This window comes from Artemia franciscana, chromosome 15 (genome assembly GCF_032884065.1).
Source record: "Artemia franciscana chromosome 15, ASM3288406v1, whole genome shotgun sequence".
In the NCBI taxonomy this organism is placed as follows: domain Eukaryota; kingdom Metazoa; phylum Arthropoda; class Branchiopoda; order Anostraca; family Artemiidae; genus Artemia; species Artemia franciscana.
In genome coordinates this window covers 27,783,823-27,789,822 of record NC_088877.1, presented here as the reverse complement: position 1 = coordinate 27,789,822, position 6,000 = coordinate 27,783,823, and the positions used below count along the sequence as shown (strand labels likewise).

Sequence of the window (6,000 nt, the reverse complement as noted above, 5' to 3'; positions counted from 1 at the left end):
AAGCCCTACCCCATTTATGTAAAAATGAACATGTTTTGGCATGACCTGTCCTCAGTCTGAAAATAGTAGCAGCAATATCATGTATCAGTCCATCAGATGGTATCCTATAGTCATAAAGCTCTAAAATTAGATTTGCAAAATTTTTAATGTAATCATTAGTCTCCCTATGACGTAATACATTATGAATACATTTTATATATTCACTTTGTGCGGGTTTTACAATTATACTCTGGCCATTCAGAATACTCCACTTAGCCATATTATCAGCAGATTCATTTCCAGCAATTCCAACATGAGCTGGGATCCAAACCAGAAGTATATTACTCCCCACTCACTCTAATGACCTAACAATTTGGTAAATACTATAAGTTATCTGACGACTAGGGTCATGTTCATTTATTAGGTACTTAAGGGCTGATATAGTCAGAACAAGTCATCCAACTCCATGCTTGTCCATATGACTTGATAAAACCTAAAGTCTTATGCAATTTATCATCTCAATCGAAAAAATAGATAGGCCACTTGGTAACTTGAAGCTACAAGAAACTGACATACTGGGGATCACTACTGTACAACCAGCACCCTTATCTGACTTAGATCCATCATAGAAAATTTGTATATGGTCTCTTGAATGGTCAGTCAGTCTAACCAGTTATGTTTTAAATTCATATAATCATCATTACCACGGTCAGGCATAAAAAAATACACATTATCCTTCCTTACCCATGGTGTATGTAATACACAATCCCCAAAGAAAATCTCATTAATTGCTGTTATATTTGGCCACTCACTAGAAAGTAAATCAATACATCTATAAAAAGCAGGAATATTCTTATTCTGAAATCTAATATCCATATTGTAATTACTTATTATTTCTATTTTAATTAGATTCTCATCTAAACTAGCCTTCTTAGTGAAGTACTTCAAAAGTGACTTATCTCGTCGTAACTTAAGGGTACTCAACCCAAATTCAATCATCATTGCAGGAATAGGGGTGCTATGTAGGTAACCTAAGAATCACCTAAAAACACTATGATAAACTATATCTAACTTTTTTTAAATTCTTCGGACAAGTATTACCAGGAAGTCGTCCTGGCTAAGTAGTTGGTGCGCTTGTTTGAGAATTCTTTGTCCAAGAAGCACGGGCTCTATCCCCAGCATAGTCAGTTATTTGGTTTGGGACAGGGATCAGCGGTGTGACTCTGTAAGCTCAGCCAGAGTCGACCCAGCTTTAAATGGTTACCGGGAGAAATCTGGGGAAAAATGGGGGATGGCTGGCCCCCAGCCCCCCATTGAACTTCCTGGCTAAAGGGCCACGAAACGGAGATCAGCACCGCTGGTTTGGACCTTAAGGGTCAGTACCGTCCTACTTACTACTACTACTACTATCACCATAATTAACTACCAGCTGTCATAATTAAGCTTACTACCAGTAACAGCCTGTCATGATCCCCCTCACCCCTCACCCTTCCCTGGAAGTTACAATTTTATACCCATAGCTGCTCCTGAGATATTTCATTTCAGATGTGTCGTTCTGAAAACATTGCAGTAAGTAGGTTCTTTTCATTGATCTTACTACTTAAACAGGCGTAAATCATAATTTTAATAGGGGTTTCTAGTGCAAAAAACATTATTTTTGTTTGGCGTGGAAACAAAATCTGGCTAGCTCTCCTCTCCGTCCAACACTAATTTTGAATGTCCCTTGCCCCACTTCCTTTCTCCAACAAGATCTGAAATTCTCAACTCCATTCCAGAGACTTCCCCAAGATATTGCAGTCAGGGTAGTTTGATGAGTTGGGTCCAAATAGAATCTTCGGAAAAGAATTTCCCGAAGAGTATTTGAGCTCGGTCGAAATAGAGCTAGTCGGAAACAAAAAGTTTTTGGCCCATTTCTAAGCTTCCTAGCACTCCCTGATTCCCAACAAATTGTATGATTTTCTTGCCCCAATGAACGAGTTTAGGAAAACCTTAACTAAACCACTGTATAAGAAAGGTGATAAGATTGAGTTTTTAATTATCGAGGCATTAAACTTAGTAATATGATACTTTTTAGACTGAGAGATTCAGTAGACAAAATTTTAAGAGAAGAACATTGCGGTTGATTGAGGTGTCTAAGAGTTAGACAACTCTTAGTCTAATAATTGAGAAGTGCCTTAGTTGTCAAACACCTTTGGTAATCAATTTTATAGATTATGAGCTGTTGATAGAAGTTCTGTTGAACTCTGATAGATCTGACAGAACTCTGTTGATAGAAGAGCTTTAGAAAAAGTCTTATCATCATATGATATATAAGACAAATACATTAAAGTGATTAGTACTATGCACGAAAATAATACTGCTGCGATTAAGGTAGGAAATGAGGTTAGCAGCTGGTTTTGTATTATATCAGGAGTTAAGCAGGGTTGTGTTCTATTCCCCTTTATATGGACCATTTAATGGAGTTTGTCTTAAGCAGCACAGGAAAGGCAATGAGATACCAAGGAATTAAATGGGGAGGAAAAACTCTCCTGGACTTAGATTATGCTGACAATTTAAGCAACTAGATGAAAGTGTGAGCAAAATAAATGCATTTTTTGAGGTATTGTAAGATCAGGGTGCTAGAATAGGTTTGAAAATTAATATTTTAATTTCACTAGGGCTAGGAATAAGTTACGATGAAAAGGTTACGTGTAGTAACAAAAAGATTGATCAGATGGGCAGCTTCACTTACCTTGGTAGTATTATTAGTAAAGACAGTGGGAGCAATGAAAATGTTAAAAGTAGAATAGCCAAGGCTCAGGGTGTTTTTTTTTCACAATTAAAAAAAGTTTGGAGGAATAGGAAGGAAAGTCTGCAAACCAAGATTAGAATTTTGGAAGGTACAGTGATTGCAGTGGTCAAATATGGCTCTGAAGCATGGGTGTTCCGAAAAGCGGATGAAAATTTACTAGATTGTTTTCCAGAGAAACTGTCTACAGATTGTTCTGGGTACCCGGATGACTGGTCCGTATTTCAAACAATATTCTGTACGAAAAGTGTGGTTTAATCCCGCTTTCTAGAGCTATAGCGAAAGAAAGGTTGAAATGGTTGGGGCAGGCTCTGTGGATGAAAGATGATAGATTGCCAAAGATTGTCCTTTTCGGCCAACTGTCTAAGCCTAAACAGAAAGTAGGTTGTCCTCGTCTGGGGAGGGAGGATGTCATAACGAAAGATTTAAAGGAAACGGGAACTTCTTGGGAGGGTGTAAAGAGGGAGGCTTTGAATAGGTTGGGATGGAGAAGGAGCGTGCATAGCTGTGTCGGCCTCTGGTGGCTTGGTGATGCGTTTAGTTGTTAGTAGTAGTAGCAGTAGTTTTAGGACGGGCTAACCATTAAACTGATGCCTAAACATGGAATCCCTTCGCTCTTTACTTGAAGCTGCGCTAATGCGCTACCTAGGTGACCTTTGAAGAAGCTTATTTTATGTAAACTATGTAATAAACAACATTTTGCTTAGATGTTTGTTATGTGGCCTTAAGGTTAAAATGACGAGTGCTTATGCATACCCGCTATGCTGAGTAGTGGATCTACTAGTTTCATCGTCGGTTCCAAGTGTGTAAAATGAGGATTTGCTTTTACTTTTCGTCGGCTTATCTGCAAAAATAGAATTAGGTAATTTTTATTACATCTTTGAACTTTTTCTGGTAAAATTCAAGATGAGGACTTTAGACTATAAGGTTAGGTTCATATTAAAAGACTATTCAGGAAGCTAAGAAATAAACTTACCTCTTTAGTCAGAATCACATCCTGAATCCAAATTTAACATTCATTTTTGTCAGAAATGAACCTTACCCGCCCTACCGTAATGTGCAAATATATAGCCTACCCTAAATTGGAATATAGCCCACCCTGAATTTGGATTCAGGATGCAATTCTGACCATAGGGGTAAGTTTCTTTCTTAGCTTCGTGAATAGTCGTCAATATAAACTTTACCCTGGCTATCTTGAAAAGTATTTGAGTTTAAATAGAAAACACATTTTCCGATTAACCTGCTATAGTTTGATTTCCCTAGTTTCATTTCCCTAACATAATAAAATAATGGCGAACCCAAAAAATCAACCCAATTTTACCGAGTTTAGATAGTGGGCTAGTAGATTTAAATTTTAAATAAAAATCCTAATGTGGCTCACCAGGAATGAGATAGGTATATGCACGTCTTGTATGCAGTTTTCTAAGCCTTAGAAATAGTAAAAAGTAAAGACTAGAGCTCGTAAACATTTAAGCAGGGTAAAAGACAGCAAAAAGCCCTTATCATGATCTTTACCCTCAACTCAACTTCTTTCTAAGATAGATAAACTCCTCATTTGGAATTTACCCTACAGATATAGGAAACTCATGAATCGCTTAATTTTAGCCAGTTTTATTGATATGTGTTAACTAAGCTGCGAAAAAGTAATTATAGTTCGTTTAAGGTCCATTTTCGCTCTTTAAGTTCCAGCAGAAACACTTTTTTGTTAATTACGGGCAGGCAGGATGGAGGCATGAAGTTGAGTTTTCTAGTCTCTAAGAGTTTCTCCGCAAATAGCGTATGCCAGGTGGCAAGTAAAAAAAGGAAAAAGAATGTCAACGCTCAAAATTTGCGTAAATGTGGGGTTTACCATAGCGGGAACTTAAATTGAATTCTAATCAGGTGGAGGAAATTCGACTTTTTTCCACCGTGCCAAATACAGGATCCCCCCACCCTATATGAAAAGGAGTTTATTTTTGTTCATTGACTGCTGCTGAACTTAGAGGACGTTTTTTAATAAGTGCTATTAAACATTTAAAGTGGTTTTTCCTTTCTGCCTCATCATATAAGTTAGAAGAACCGACGACAGAAGTTTGGGAAAGGGCTCATTGTTTCAGAAATCCTTAGATCTGTTGGCTATCTTCAGTGACAAAGTGGATTCGTGGGATACACCCGTATTGTACTCTTTCCGCCCATGGCCCCACAAGGTGTCCGAAAAACTTATATGGTACTCATGTATTATAACTACCCCACCCAAGAAGTGAAGTTAGGTTTGCTTAAAAAAATGCCCAAATATTCAGTATATGGTTTGGTAGCAATGCATTTACATGAGAATTTGGCTGCAAAGCCAACATCGGCAATAAAGTTTGAAGATTTTCCAGAGCCTTCACCCTTCTTTGTATATTCTAATCTAAAGACAATAATGGTAATTGAGTAAGTAATATCGTGTGAAATTTGAAATTAAGCGTAATTATGATCGCAGGTTTGCTTTTCACTGGTCTAATCAAGGAGTCGTGCACTTTTTGTTGCAAATATGTACTACTGAATGTGTTCAACCATACCTTTGGCAATGCTTCATAACAGACAATTGACTCTTTGTCAAAGCCTATAGCTCGAGCTTAGTGCGTTCAGACCACTTCCCCTAAGAAGGGTCATAACACTATACAAGTGCTTTAGTGCAAACTTTTCAAGGAAGGTGGGACTTGAGGCACACCTCTTACCGTCAATGCACTATCCCTTACTCCTTGGTGTTATAAGGATGGCTGTAGTTGATACAAGTTTTTTTTTTTCTCGCGTTGGTGGTCCTTTTAACAATTCGTTGGGGAGTGGAGGGTTCATAAGCCTTTCCTTTCTGCAGGTGATGCCCTCACCAAGGTAAGGTTCCTTTAATCTTATTTTCCCCTTGGCATCTTAATATTCTCGAGATAGTCTATAATATATAGTCCGTAGGATTGTCTATTTTGGGGTGCTTGAATAAACAAATGAAATTGGCATTGTAGCGTTCAGTTTGGCAACTCTGGCTGTACGGTGCCTGGATGGGTGGGAGGTGAGCATGTGATCCACCTTCAATATGCACTATAATATGGCTGATGGCTTTGATCTGGTTCGAGTCATCTGGCTGTCCATTGTGATTTTTTTTCTGAAACTGTTCTAACTATTATTCTAACGAGGAGTGACATCAATTTCGAGCACCGGTGTACTATCAGGTTTTTCAACCGACTTATCAAAGTGCAACGAAAAGTCTTTCTAAACTT

At 38.0% G+C, this 6,000-nt stretch overlaps 1 protein-coding gene across 2 annotated transcripts in view; it reads left to right on the top strand.

Annotated features, from left to right (window-relative positions):
• Positions 1–3,496: 3,496 nt before the first annotated feature.
• LOC136036277 (uncharacterized) overlaps positions 3,497–6,000 on the top strand; it is a 119,376-nt gene continuing 116,872 nt past the window's right edge. The window contains exon 1 of one of the 2 annotated variants that reach the window (XM_065718418.1): positions 3,497–3,629. The gene's annotated coding sequence lies outside the window, so the exon portion shown is untranslated. The remainder of the gene's footprint in view (positions 3,630–6,000) is intronic. The other variant, XM_065718419.1, reaches the window with a different exon arrangement.